The sequence below is a fragment of the Lutra lutra genome, chromosome 3, assembly GCF_902655055.1.
Source record: "Lutra lutra chromosome 3, mLutLut1.2, whole genome shotgun sequence".
Taxonomy (NCBI): Eukaryota; Metazoa; Chordata; class Mammalia; order Carnivora; family Mustelidae; genus Lutra; species Lutra lutra.
This window is the reverse complement of record NC_062280.1, coordinates 39,961,404-39,976,761: the sequence shown is the minus strand read 5'-3', so window position 1 is coordinate 39,976,761 and position 15,358 is coordinate 39,961,404. Positions and strand designations below refer to the sequence as shown.

General features: G+C 48.6%; 1 pseudogene; it reads left to right on the top strand.

Annotated features, from left to right (window-relative positions):
• Positions 1-10,247: 10,247 nt before the first annotated feature.
• LOC125096156 (ATP synthase F(0) complex subunit C2, mitochondrial-like) lies at positions 10,248-10,860 on the top strand (annotated as a pseudogene).
• The last annotated feature ends 4,498 nt before the right edge of the window (positions 10,861-15,358 follow it).

Genomic DNA, 15,358 nt, shown 5'->3' with positions numbered 1-15,358 from the left:
AGAGATCTCAAGTAGGTGGAGAGGCAGGCAGAGAGAGAAAGAGAGAGAGGAGGAAGCAGGCTCCCCGCTGAGCAGAGAGACAGATTCAGGGCTCCATCCCAGAATGCTGGGATCATGACAGGAGCCGAAGGCAGAGGCTTTAACCAACTGAGCCACCCAGGCGCCCCTAGACTTAAATTTTCAATGAAAAATTTCTGTAAGTCAAAAACCACACACAAAAAAAAAACAACCCACAAACAAAACATATTTAAAAGCAAGAGACAAACTTGGAAAATGCATTTTGCAGACATATGTGACAACAGAGGCAAATATCCTCAACATCGAAGGACTTTTATAAAGGATACGGCACCCAACAGAAAGATGGACAATGTGAGCAAGCAGATGAATCAAGACAATGAAACGAATGAAAAAAAAAAAAAAATTTAACCTCCTAAATCCTCAAAGAAGTCAAAATAAAACCATTTGAGATAACATTTTCCCTTATTACTATCAGACTATAGCAAATGACTACCCACTATGGGGCAAGGCCTTTCTCATGAATTACTTCTAGAAATACAAAATACAAAATAATCAGAAGAGCCTTTCTGTAGAGAATTCAAGCCTTGAAATTACTAGTATCTTCTAACCTGTCAGTTCTACCTCTACAAGTTGTCTGGTAGGAATCTCTAAGGTGTCCAAATAGATAGCTACAAAAATACTCATTGCAGTACTGTTGCCAAAACAAAAAGAAAAAAATGTGTTTATAATTTTTTTCCTCTTTTTTTGTTATAGTATATCCAATTCTCTTGGACCTGTTTTTTTTTTTGTTGTTGTTGTTTTTGTTTTGTTTGTTTTGTTTTTTTAAGTAATCTCTACAACCCAACACGGGGCTGGAACTCACAGCCCCGGAACTCACAGCCCCGAGATCAAGAGTTACTTGCTGTATCTATTAAGCCAGCCAAGCGCCCCAGCCTGTTTTTTCTGGGGTTTGTTTTGTTTTGTTTTTAAGATTTATTTATTTGAGAGAGAGAGAGACCATGAGTGGGAGGGAAAAAGGCAGAAGGAGAGAGAATCTTCTTCTTTTATTTATTTATTTATTTATTTATTTGACAGAGAAAGAGAGAGAGAGAGAGAGAGCACAAGTAGGCATACAGGCAGGCAGAGAGAGAGGGGGAAGCAGGCTCCCGCTGAGCAGAGAAACCAAGGGGCTCGATCCCAGCACCCTGGGATCATGACCTGAGGTGAAGGCAGATGCCCAACTAATTGAGCACCCCCCCCAGGCACCCCAGCTGGGAACTTTTCATAAGGAATCTCATATTGGACTTTTATTTATTTTTTAAAAAGATTTTATTTATTTATTTGACAGATGGAGATCACAAGTAGGCAGAGAAGCAGGCAGAGAGAGAGGAGGAAGCAGGCTCCCTGCTGAGCAGAGAGCCCGATTCGGGGCTCGATCCCAGGACCCTGGGATCATGACGCGAGATGAAGGCAGAGGCTTTAACCCACTGAGCCACTTAGGCGCCCCTCATGTTGGACTTTTAAAAGACTTTCGAGGCTAAGAAGCTGCCCTCAGACTTTACGACCTGAGCCAAAGGCAGAGGCCCAACCCACTGAGCCACCTGGGCGCCCCAGAGGGAGAGAGAATCTTAAGCAGGTTCCCCCAGCTCACAGCCCTACCAGGGGCTTAACCCCACAACCCTGAATCAGACCTGAGCCCAAATCAAGATTTGAATGCTTGGGTCGCCTGGGTGGCTCAGTCTATTACGTGTCTGTCTTGGCTTTCGTCACGACCCCAGCATCCTGGGATTGAGCCAGACATCAGGCTCCTTGCTCAGTGGGTAGTCTGCCTTTCCCTCTCCCTCTGCCTGACACTCCATCTTATGCGTGTGCTCTTGCTGTCCCTCTCTATCAAATAAATACAGTCTTAAATAAATAAAAAAAAGGTTGGATGTTTACCCAACTGAGCCACACAGGTGCCCCTACCATGCTGTTTATATTTAAGTTCTGAACATGCTATGCCAGAATGTTATTTTGTGTTTTCCTACCTTAATAAAAAATGCAGAAATAAGAAATATTCAGAGGTGCCTGGTTGACTCACTTGGTGAAGCATGCAACTCTTGATCTCAGAGGTTGTGAGTTCAGGTCTGACCCTGGGTGTAGAGATGGCTTAAAAATAAAATATGGGGGAAAAAAAGAAAAGAAATATTCTGAGTTAGGGTGAGTCTGAGGGTTAACTCAGCCCCTCCCTGGCCCTGTGACCCATGGAAGGGTCTTCCTCTTCAGGTCTTCATTCTGAGTGTGTGGGACCTCGGGTTGAGTGAGGCTGTGGAGATGGGCAAGGGCGCTGTGTGGAGAGAAGTTGGCAGGAAAGCAGGAGGGAAGCTTCCGGGAAGGAGCTTACAGGTAACCAGAGCCACGATGCTGAGCTTAATGTCTGGAGTTGGAAGTCTTCTAGAGGAGGAGAGGGCATCAACGGATTGCATCCAGGTCCATGTGCCTCCTCCATCACCCACCTGCTGTCGCCATGGTGAGAGGCTGTCCCAGGCCTTCCAGGGTGAAGGTCACTTGGAAAGGAAAATCGACCTGGAGAACACCCTTTTAGGGAAAAGTTGTCACATCACCTGAACTATCCTCTGTAAGCTGACAGAACTCCTTAATGTGGTTTAGGATTCTCCAGTGACCCTCACCCCTGCAGGATAGCTGCATGCTCAAGGTGGCCATGAGAGATTTTACCGGAGAAGTGGAATAAAGGAAAACTCATTTAAAATGGAATCGGTTGGGGACGCCTGGCTGGCTCAGTCAGTGGAGACTGCAACTCATGATCTTTGGGTCTGAGTTGGAGTCCCACTTTGGATGCAGAAATTACTTAAAATAAATGAGTGATAAGTAAATAAATAATTAAAAATAAATAAATAACATGGAGTTGGTGGACCAGAACTAAGAGCTCTCCCACCCTACCCCAAGTCCTCAGTCACAGACCCCAACAGGAAGAGAGGACCCTGCATTCCCAGCAGGAATAAGCCTATGCTTTACTATCCCAGCAGGAGGAAGAAGCACTGTCTCCTTCCTTGGCAACAGCCCAGCCAATGAGAGGCTGCCACAACTCAGCCAATGAAAAGCCGGGGCACTTGGAATCTCCGGTTCAGGGGGCCCCGGGTGGCTGAGTCCACTGAGTGTCTGCCTTTGGCCCAGGTCTTGATTCCGGGGCCCTTGGATGGAGTTCAACCTCAGACTCCCTGCTCAGCAGGGAGCTTTCTTCTCCCTCTCCTGCTCCCCCTGCTTGTGCTCTGTGTCAAATAAATAAATAAAATATTAAAGAAAAAAAGGAACCCCCAGTTTATTCTAGAGGACTTTTTGTTTATAAGAGCTCTTTTTTTTTTTTTAAAGATTTTATTTATTTATTTGACAGAGAGATCACAAGCAGGCAGAGAGGCAGACAGAGAGAGAGGAGGAAGCAGGCTCCCTGCTGAGCAGAGAGCCCGATGCGGGGCTCGATCCCAGGACTCTGAGATCATGACTCTGAGATCATGACCCGAGCCGAAGGCAGCGGCTTAACCCACTGAGCCACCCAGGCGCCCCCGTTTATAAGAGCTCTTGCCAACTGCTTTCCTCTGTTTTGCGTAAAGCCTGGAGCTCTCCTCTCATGGCAGTCCCCCAGCCTGAGTACCAAGCAGACCCCTTAGAGAGGTGGATGGTCACCTGGTTACTCATCAGATTCTTCTGGGGAACTTGGAACAAATCGAAATTCAGAGCCCCAGGCTTTCTGACTCAGCATCTCTGGGGTGGGGGTGAGGGGGTGAGGGTGGAGTCTGTGCTTTTAAAATGGCTCCTGGAAACCCTGGAGTATCAGATGGGTCTCTCCTCAGCTTCCGGTACCTCTGCAGCAGGGGTGTTGGGGGGGTTTAGCTCTGGCCTCGGGGTCTTGCTGCCTTCAGGGCTGGTCACACGTTGCCTTTACTCCCTCCGCCTCTCCCCCCTGAAGTGCTCCCTACAGCTGGTCAAATTAGGAAACCCCAGCCTACCCCTTCAGTGAATCCCACACCTGTCTGCCCCTTCTCTGAATAACTGACTGTGATGTTGATAGGGTCTAATATAGTTAAGTTTATTTTTAATTCCATAAGTAGTGCAGGAATGCACCTTTACTGTAAAACAATTCAAGAGACCCAGCTGGAGTGAAGCCTCCCTTGTCCTCCCTTGTCCCCCACTCCCACTCCAGGCTGACTCTGGGGTGGGTGGGGCATCGTGTCCTTCCAGACTCTTGTCCATGTATTTCCCACCGTGTCTCCAGATCTGGAAAGAGAAGAATCATCTTTCTTCCCACCCAAGACCTGTCCTCTGCCTGTACCATGTACTGGACCTTGCAGCCTCCCCCATAGCCTTTGGTCTCCACTACCCGCCCCCACCCTCCACTCCAGCTTCTCTCCCCCCACTGCCCCCCCTACCAACATGCACACAGATATACACAGGTGTTTCTTTTCCTGAAAACAGAGCTTTCTGGAACCTTCCATGCTTTTAACCCCCCCCCCCCTTTTTAAAAAGATTTTTATTTATTTATTTGATAGAGAGATCACAAGTAGGCAAAGAGTCAGACAGAGAGAGAGGAAGAAGCAGGCTTCCCACTGAGCAGAGAGCCTGATTCAGGGCTCAATCCAGGACCCTGAGATCCTGACCTGAGCCAAAGGCAGAGGCTTAACCCACTGAGCCACCCAGGTGCCCCTCTCTTTTATCAGTCTGTCTTCCAGCCAACTTCTTTAACAAATGACTTCTTGGCCAGACTTCACACCTGCAGCCATTAGACCACCGCTGCATCCCCACTGAACTCCCATCTGGGAGGGCACCGACCCAAGTCAAAGGGTGAAGGCACCTCAGAGGTCTGTGGGCTTCCGGCAGCTTTACCTTTCAGGGAGGGAAGAACCGGCTCCCGAAGTTCTCCTGGGGTTTGGCTCACCCCAATGCTCTAGACATGTTCTGACAGCCAAGGCTTCCAGAAAGTCCAGGGCCTAACTGAGATGGGCACACAGCTCAGCCTCTTAAATACAGAGGCTGGGATGAGGAACGTTCCTGAATAGCTCAACTTCCTCCGAAGGAGGAGGAACAGCAAGAAGGGACTTAGGCTTTACTACCCTTCTTCTCACTCACTATCATAAAAGAAAAAGCAAACAAGCTTTTGAATTACAGAATACTCCCCCAAAAGTCCTGTATTCATTTTCCATTACTGCTATGACAAGTTATCACAAATTTAGTGGCTTAAATCAACACAGTTTTATTCTCTTACAGGTCTGGGGGTCAGAGTCCAAAACTAAGATGCTGACAGGCCTGCATTTTGTCTGCAGCTTCAGGGAAGAATCTGTTTTCTAGCCTTTTCTGGCCTTTAGGGGCTGTTTGCATTCCTTAGCTAGTGGCCTCTTCTTTCATTTTTCAAAGCACATCCCTCCAGCCTCTACCTCCACAGTCCCATCTCTTCTCTCTGACTGACCCTCCTACCTCCCTCTTATAAGGACCTGGTGATTATACCAGGCCCAGGATAATTCAGGATAATCTACCTATGTCAAGATCCTTAACTTACTCCTACTTGCCAAGTCCCTTTTACCACATGAGGTAAAGTATGCATGGATTCTGAGAATTAGGACATAGAAGGACATCTTTGGGGCCATTACTCAGCCTACCATAAGTATCAAATGTAATATGGAGAGACATCTGAAGATAGACACTGAGATTAGACAGATGTGAATATTTTGCCTTATTTTCTTCAGATTTTTTTTTTTTTTAAGAGATAAATCTCTACAAAAATAGCTAAAGCCCTGTGTGGCTTTTCCTTCCTTCTCTCCTCAGAAGTAACCACTTCCCTGAGGTGGGTGAAAATCACCCCCACATATGTTTCTGTTATTTGCTACTTATTAAAAGTGCATTTTGTTGTTGTTGTTAAAGATTTTATTTTCAAGTAATCGCTACACCCAGTGTGGGACTGGAATTTACAACTCCAAGATCAAGAGTCCCATGCTCTACCAACTGAGCCAGCCAAGCACCGCTAAATGAATTTTAATTTTTTAGTTTTTTTTTTTTTAAAGATTTTTATTTATTTATTTGACACACAGAGAGAGATCACAAGTAGGCAGAGAGGCAGTCAGAGAGAGAGGGAGAAGCAGGCTCCCAGCTGAGCAGAGAGCCCGATGCGGGGCTTGATCCCAGGACCCTGATATCATGACCTGAGCTGAAGGCAGAGGCTTAACCCACTGAGCCACCCAGGCACCCCAATTATTTAGTATTTATTTATTTATTTATTTATAAAGATTTTATTTATTGATTTGACAGAGCGAGAGAGAGCACAAGCAGGCAGAGCAGCAGGCAGAGAGAGAAGGAGAAGCAGGCTTTCCACTGAGTGGGGAGCCCAAAGCAGGGCTCTATCCCAGGACCCTGGGATCACGACCTGAGCCAAAGGCAGATGCCTAATGACTGAGCCACCCAGGTGGTCCCCAATTTTTTAGTTTTTAAATTTTGTTTAGAGATTTATTTATTCACTTGAGGGATGCCTGAGTGACTCAGTCAATTAAGCATCTGCCTTCAGCTCAGGTGATGATCCCAGGGTCCTGGGATCGAGTCCTGCACCAAGCTCCTTGCTCAGTGGGGAGTCTGCTTCTCCCTCTACTTGCCATACCCCCTGCTTGTGCGCTCACTCTCCCTTTCTGTCAAATAAATAAATAAGTGAAAATGTAAAAAAAAAATTGTTTTTTTCTCTGAGAGTGAGAGAGGGTGAGGAAGCATGAAGAGGGGCAGAGGGAGAGAGAGAAGGAGAGAGAAACTTGAGCAGAGTCCTCGCTGATCTCAGACCCCGATGCGGGGCTTAATCTCAAGACTCTGACATATGACCTGAGCTGAAACCAAGAGTTTGGCACTCAACTGACTGAGCCACCCAGGGCACTCCCCACCCCCCACCCTGCCAAATGCATTTTTCAACTGAACAGTACTATTTTTAAATGTTTTGAAACTTGAAGTAAAAGGAATCACTGTGCATACCGTTTTGCAACCTGCTTTTCTAAGGCAATATGTTTTTGACATTCTACATGTTGATACATGTAGACCAAGTTCATTCATTTTAACTGCAGTGTGGAATACCTCCCATGAGCAAGTTAGAGTTCATTTCGTCCTTTCTTTTGCCAACTGTCGGATTGTTTTCACTTTTGTGCTATTACAAACAGTGCTTCAAGAAATATCTTTGTAAAAAGAAAGTATCTTTGTGCTTGTTTTCTGGAACACCTGCGCTAAAGACCTCTGGTTGGGGAGCAGCGAGGAGCTGCATGGCTGGTTCTGGGATACGCACACCTTCACCTCTCCAAGTGTTGCCATGCGGTGATACTGCCAACAACAGTGTTTTAAAAATACCATTTCCCATATATCCTCAGCATCTGGTGTTTTCAGATTTACTTTTTTTTAAAGATTTATTTCCCTTACCTATTTTCCAGTCAATCTGTTCTGTTCCCAGTCTTCTCGAATGGTTAGGCAGCGGCAAGTTTTCCTCCATCTTGACCCTGAATGATAAATCCATGCAGGACCCCCTGGGCTCTGCGTGGTCCTTCAAGCCATTCCCCCCAATTTTCTCTCTGTTGATTTCCCCACTCCGGCTAGCCCGCTGCCCACACCGAGTTTCATTTGGGCCAGTCCTGGAAAAGCTCTCCTTAGTACAGTTCTGAATCTCTCTGCTCTTCCCACAGAAGGCTGTGAAAGGCACGGAGATTGTCTCTGGGAGGAACAATGTCTTCTGCATTACCAGCCCTCATCCTAAGTGGACTAGGCAAGTCTAGTCCTGGCAATGTGAGTAAATTCACTCGAGAATTAGTCAGTCCTGAACTCCCCAGAAATAAATGGCCGTATATTTTTCCTGTCCCCAAGGGTGTTCTGGAACATACCTGCCCATGAACTAAATAACCCGGATCTTGGAACATGGCCCCATGGAGGAATAAATCCAAAGGCTGTGACCTTTCTTCCCACAGCAAACCTCTTTTCTTTAGCAGCCTATGGCTTTTAGACACCAGATCTTGAGTTCTAAGTTTTTACAACCCTCTCCCCACTGCCCCTGATCCAATTTAAGTGGTGGGCTAGCCATCTTGAGGGCCCTCAACACAGGGAAGCCATCTCTGAGTTGTCTGGCCCTTTCCTCCTGCTGGTCCCTAAAGGAAGTGAGAAGGCCTTGTCCTCATGGATGGACGGAAAGCCAAGGACAGTTCTCCGCCATCTGGTTCCAGCCTGATGGACTTTGTCTTTTCCTCTTAGCTCTCCGGAGCCACTTAGAGATTCCCGTGATCCCATTAGCAATGGCTTTGCCTGAGATACTCCCTGGAAAAGATGGGGCCTAAAGGATTGCTTCCCAAAGGGGATCAGCCACATGCTTCCAAGGGAACCCCAAGTGCTGCTGGCTGGGGGTGGGGGTCATCCCTAACATCCTGCTGCCCAACACTGGCTCAGTGATCCGTACACATTTGTACGTCTTAGCATTTGGAACGAATCCCCTGCTCAGTTCTAGGTATAATACGGATACTTTAGAAGCTATTTCTTTCGCGTAAACTAACGGTTTGTGGTTCTAATGATCAACATGGGTCCCCTTCTCTATTCCTGGGATTTAGGAAGTGGCCCTCACAGAGGCCAGCATGGCATGAGGCCCCTTTGGGTCCCGAAGGTTACCTTTCATCAACTGAAGGGTATACGAAACTCCATTTCAACTATCTATGAGAAGCAGCTTTCTGGAGAATAACCCAGACCAATGGAGCCCAGGTGGACACCAGCCCTAATTATCGTCTTTCTGACAAAAGACTGCTGGAAGCTCAAAATGCCTGACAAGCCAGCTACCGAGGAAGTCACCCAGAAGCCCAGGGAGTTGAAATCCCTTCTCAAGCGCTCATTTACAAAAAACAAATGTTTCCTAATGGCGCTCAGAGGGAGTCATGGGCAGCCACCAAAGTGAGTCATTTGACGGATGTCAGGGCTGGGCTGTCCACAGCTTCTGAAGGCTCTGAGGAAGCTCAAGGTCACACGCCTGCCTGGGACTCCGCTCATTCGGCTCCTCTCTCCAGGTTTTTAGATTCCTCATTTCTCTTTAGCTGGGGAATCTGATCAACCATCTGAAGTTTTTAAAGGAGCTAGGTGAAACACTTTCTGTTTTTTGTCTTTTTTTTTTTCCCCTGGCAGAGCAGTTTAAATTAAATCCTGTCCTGAATGAAGGGTTCATTTAACTTAGTATTCAATTAGAAATGAAGACATTGTTTCTTCAAGATTTATCAAACAGAAGTTTTTATTCTTGAAAAATGACATCTCACTAAGAAGGCTCTTAAAAATCTCTCACCCCTGTGGTTTACCTGATGTCCCTTCATCGTCTTCTGCCTCATGCTTCTCAGTGACAGACTCTCGCCATCTTTTGTCTTGTCTGAGGGACAGATGCTTGATACCTCCATTCCATGGGGCCGCGTGCCATACTTGGCTTCGTCTTCCCGGGAAGCTGGTTCAGTACAATGTAAGAAGGAATGTGTAGGTGTCCTATGATTCCATTTGTGTGTGTCTGGCTGTGTGTTAAATGATGTACACGTAATTTTACCATGGAGAGCCAGAGCTGGCTCTCCTGTCTAGCTGATCCTGCCTATTTCTTAACTCCCCACCTTCACGGACATCATATTGGCAGGTTAAAATCAGCCATGGTGGGAGTATTGGCACCCTGAAAATTGGCAAACACTCCAAATCATGGCTTTTTGTTCCATGGTGGAGATGGAAGGTGAGGTCGGGTGAGGGCTTAGAAATGTCTCAAAGAAACAAGAAACACCAAAAATAGTTACCTGTACAGAATGGAACTGAAGAACGCGGGTATTGGAGAGGTTTTTTTTTTTTTTTTTTTTTTTTTTGCTTTTTGAATTTTTTGTTATGTGCATAACTATATATTTTTTTTTAAAGAGAAGTTTCTTTCTTTTTTAAGAACAAAGACTTCCTGCTGTGTTTATTAATCCCACACCACCAGCTGGAAACTGCCTGGGGCAGAACTGTCTGATTGAGGAAGAGATCAGAGCCTGGAGAGATGTCTTCACTGTGGCCTCAGTGGAGTGACGTCCTGGGAGTGGGGTTTGGGGCTGGGCACACACAGAGTACAGTAGCAGGCAGTCCTAGAACTGCCTGTCGAGTCTGAGAGGGGAGTCAAAGCATGCCAGGCCCTCAGTCAAGACGTCAGGCCAAAACTCGGGTCACCGCCTCTCTGTCTCCTCGGCCCTGGGAGCAGCTCTCCTGCCGCAGCCCCTCATTCCCTGAAAATGTAGGCCTGTGCAAAGTTCGTCTCCACCCCGTTCTTGGTCAGGAGCACCTCTCAGCTGTTGAGCCGATCACTGTCTGCAGTGGTGCTAAAACCACCCAAGACACTGACAGATGAGGCACCTTATAAGGGCCTCAGCATCTTGTCAGCCCCACGTCCCCTGACCTCACTTATTCCTAGCCGAAGCCTCCAAACCAGTGCCATTTCAAGGGACATCGATACAGCAGCCAAGTTCATTGGGGCTGGGGCTGCCACAGTAGGGGTGGCTGGCTCTGGGGCTGGAATTGGGACTGTGTTTGGGAGCCTCATCATTGGTTATGCCAGGAATCCCTCTCTGAAGCAACAGCTCTTCTCCTACGCCATTCTGGGCTTTGCCCTCTCGGAGGCCATGGGGCTCTTTTGCCTGATGGTGGCCTTTCTCATCCTCTTCGCCATGTGAAGGAGCCGTCTCCACCTCCCATAGGTCTTTCTCCCGTGTCTCGTCTGCCCTGTATAATCCTTTTCCTATACCTCCCCAGGCAGCCTGGGGAAAGTGGTTGGCTCAGGGTTTGACAGAGGGAAGACAAATAAATACTGTATTAATAAGAAAAAAAAAAAAACAACAACAACAACAACAAAAAAAAAAACTCGGGTCACCAAACTCCAAGGATGAAATGGAAAATGGGCATGAAGACAGGACCCTAATAATGGTCCAGCTCTAGGGAGGCTGAGGGAGGGGACAGGCTAGAAGGGGCACCTTTCCCTGGAGGGTCTTTCAGATTCTGGGGCGGGGGGGGGGGGCAGCTTTTTAGACCATTCCTGAGAGCTTTTCCCCTGCAGCTGAAGTTAAAAAGGGACATCGGCTCTGCCCAGGAGGGATGGAGGGCGAACTGGGGCAGCGAGGAAACAAGTTAAGAGGCTGGTTCCTTATGGCTGGGGAGAAGGCTCGCCACCACCCCCTGGAGAGGCAGCAGTCCACAGTAAACAAGTTTCAGGGAATGAAGCAGGACTCTGGTCGGATTCCATGAAGCTCATCATACTCCGTAAAAGGACCCCTAGAAGCCCTGGTCTGTGCCAGGGGTGGGTGGTAGTTCCCTTTGGAGGATTTGGGGGAGTGGCTCAGAAATTCTAGGTGGAGATCATGGAAGCCGTAGGTGCAAGATGGGCCACAGCCAGAGAAACCCATCAGATCTACAGCAAGATGCAGGATCTGGAGGGTGACCCCAGGATGGGCTGCTAGGATCCCACTGATGGGGGAACCTTGGGGGTACAATCCCATTCCTCCCATTGGGCCCAGATGCTTGGGGAAGGAGACTCTCCAGGAAACAGAAAACAAAGGGCCAAACATTTGCCTAGGATGGTCAGGAAATTGGGGGAGGGGGCACAGTGAGAGGAAGGAGTGGGCTGCTCCCCTGGCAACAGCTAAAGGCCACAGTCTGTGCCCCCCAGGGCCCTCAGACATTTCCAAACTCCACCTGACAGCATGGGCAGTGGCCTTTGAAGTCATGTCAGTTAGGGGCTGCCTCGAGTTACAAGGGAATTGCAAATCCCATTTTTATAAACACCCAGCAGCCCTGCCAGGCGATGAGGACAAATAAGGCCATGCCTTGGCCCCCTTTCTTTTTAACGTGCTGCTAATGTCCTTCAGTTTTTAGATAAATTAGAGGCACACAGCCCAGGGAATCCCTATCTCCCCATACTGTGGGGCCTTAAACAACCTTTTTTTTTTTTTTTTTAAAGATTTTATTTATTTGACAGACAGAGATCACAAGTAGGCAGAGAGGCAGACAGATAGAGAGGGGGAAGCAGGCTCCCTGCAGAGCACAGAGCCCGATGTGGGGCTCGATCCCAGGACACTGGGACCATGACCTGAGCCGAAGGCAGAGGCTTTAACCCACTGAGCCACCCCCAGGTGCCCCCTCGAACAACCTTAAAATGCTACTGAATCTATTAATGACCCATATCAATTACAGGTAAACTAAGTCTGCCTCTGCTGACATTTGCCGTCGACACTTTGAAGGTGGAGTTCCCACGGACATCACTAATCACAGTAGCCAGCGGATTCGGCTACTTGGGAACATATCTGGCCGTTGACTCACCCCCTCCAAAAAGTCTGTCATGAGGCCAGAAAACCCTCATGAGATACCAAAGGAAAGCCCGCAAAGCCTCAGTCATTCCCTTAACGGAGTGTTTGCCGAGTGCCAAGGATGTGGGTGGTGGCGGGGCGGGGTGGGGGGCGGCGTGGCTAGACTACCTGCAGGGGATGATGGGTCTGTGACTAGTACAGTCACCACCAGGCCTTAGGCCCAAGGACAGCTCTGTGCTCTATTTGGGACAGCATCTCTTGCACCTCACAGGAGGCCTAGCACTTAGTAGGTGCTCAGTAAAAAAATCCGAAACAAATACTACAATATGATACTTTTGCTAACAAACCTTTGGGAAATCAAAAGGAAGTTGTTCTTTCTGCCAGGGAATTAAAGAAAGCTTTGTAGAAGAGGCCGCAGGTCAAGCTGGTCCTTGAAATGGAGAAGTCAGTGAGCAGAGCAGGCAGAAGAGCAGTCCAGAAAGAGGGCAGTGATGTGGCAAGAGGCCAGGCAGGTGGGGAGGCAGGACAAGGCGGGGGGGGGGGGGGGGGAGGGGGGTGGATCTTGAACTGCAGATATGTCCAGGCCCTGTGAACTTTGCACGCTATTCACAGACTCTGGAGTCCATGTGACAGATTCTTCGACTCAGGAGCCAAGTGACCTCTTCAGAAACAAGACTTCCCTTTTGTCAAAGAGTGAAACCATGCGGTGTTTCCTTTCTCACCTTGGCTGCCTGGGAGCTCCTGAAGTGCTGAATCCCCTCATAGTCCCACGCAGGACCTTTCCCCTAACAGATCCTGCATCAGTACTCTGCTGTTGTGTTAACAACGCGACCATGAATGTAGGATCTCAACGCAGGACACACATAATAGCTCTCGGTTTCTCCCATAAGTTTTGGCAAGGCTTAACTGGGTCTTCTGCCAGACTTGGGTCTGAGGCCTGACTGGGGCAGGATCTGGTTCAAGGTTGGGCGGTCGACAGCAGGGGTCAGTTCCTTGCAGGCTGTGGGGCAGAGGTCTCAGTTTCTCCCCTGTGTCAGCTGGTATCTCAGGATCCTGCCCTCTCTATAGGCGGAGCACGATCAGTGAAGGGAGGTATCAGAGCCAGTACCAGAGCGAGCTGGTCACTGCAACCTCAGGTAATGTAATCAGATGCACCTGACCATGGCGACAGGTCACCTTTGCCTTCTTCCATTGGTCAGAACAAGCCCCACCCTCACATTTTAGAGAGGGCGTTTTAGTGGGCACGTTTTAGAGAGGCAGGAAGACCAGGGGGAAGGATCATGGGACCACCTTGGTCGGCCGGCCAAGGTCCTCATCAGATATTAACAGCTAGTTAATTAAACTAGTCGTGTGGGCACTTAAAGATACACCATTACACAGACATAGACTATCTCCGCAGGAAGGCAGTGAAGTGAGTTCTTTGCCTCCCAAGAATGCTTTCCGTGCCCCCACAGCATCTGCCACTAGGCTGGGCAAAAAAACAAGTCAATAAATCTGAAATGAAATGTCCTAGGATTCGCATTACTGCTGGAACAACCTGGAGTTTTCTACCATCAAGGTAATTATTGGCTTGTCATAAATTTCTCGATTAACCTATGTAATTAAAAAAAGCCATATACCAATTGTAACAGCCAGAAAGTGGGAACTAGGTCAGACATCACTATTATGAATGTGGGCCCTTCCCTAGAAAAATGTCTCTTACCCCCCCAACACCTGTGATTTTCCCCTACTCTGAGGGTGAGCTATGTACATGGGTACTGTTTCCCAATTCTGCTAGTGCAAAGCTGGACTGGCACAGCTTAAGAGCACGGCTCTGAAACCAGGTGACCTGGGCTGTAATCAAATTAGTGGCCACTGTAGGACCTTAGACAAGTCGCTTAACTTTCAATAATGATAGCCAATGTTTGTTTAGCCAGACTGAGCCAGACTCTTTACCTATATTAAACCCATATAAGTTAAAATAAAACCCATATAAATTCGTTTAGCCCATATCACCCCGCTGGAAAACAGACACCGTTAGTAGCCCCATTTTATAGATGCGAGAATTGAGGAATAATGGTTGAGGCCTGGGACTAAGATTCTCAGCCTGGTCAAGAGCAGGGAGAATGCAGGGCAAATGGTGGACAAGAGGACTGAGGACAAATGCACAACAGGGTGCTAGTCGAACAGATTCTCTTTCTAACCTTCTGTCCCCACTGCCAACCCCCCCGCCAGGTAGGACTGGTAAGAACCATGGTTTGCTATTTGAACCACTCCTATTGCCTAAGACCTTGAACGCAACTTGCACCCTTTGCAGGGTGTGGTGAGCAGAAAGGAGAAGCCAGAATGTCACTATTGGGGGAAGTGGATTCTATGCCGCTTCCAGCCACCCTTTCAGGAAAGTCACACTCCCCCCCCCTGCTGCTTAGAAAATAAGATAAGGCACCAGGGAAGGAGGAAAGGAGCCCACACTGCCTCCTACCCCCATAGAGAGTGAGCTCTGGGCCTCCCTGGATCTGGATGTTCCAAATCCTTCATCCTCCTCCCACCCCTACCTCTTGATCTTTAGCCACGTGGGGCCGCCTCCCGTTGGGCTCTGGGGAGGAGCCAGCCAGGGACTCCAAACCTCCCCCACAGACAGACACCCGCGTAATCCAGAACCCTTCCTCTGCCCAGACGCCCCACCCCCACCCCTGTAGCCCGGGCTGGAGGTCACCCTGCGAGTCTGTCTTCTGCGGTAGGGTTTAGCAAGCCTCCCTCAGAAGCAAACACAGCGTTTCCTCCACTTTTCCCGCCAACATGGCCGAGTGACAGCTTAGAGGCTCCCCGGGGGCACAACGGCACTGTTCCACAGAGACCAGACTGAACAGGGCTCCGCGGGGGCTGACTGGATCCGGCAGTGTGGACAGGACGGGGCTGCGGGCATACAGTGCCCATGCGGCCCATGAGGACCCCAAGCCTGCTCTCACTCCCCTTTTCCGCCTAGCTCCCCTTCCTTCCTGATGTTGGGGAGAAGGCTCACGGCCCAGAGGGTCCCCCGCGTTCTGGCGCTT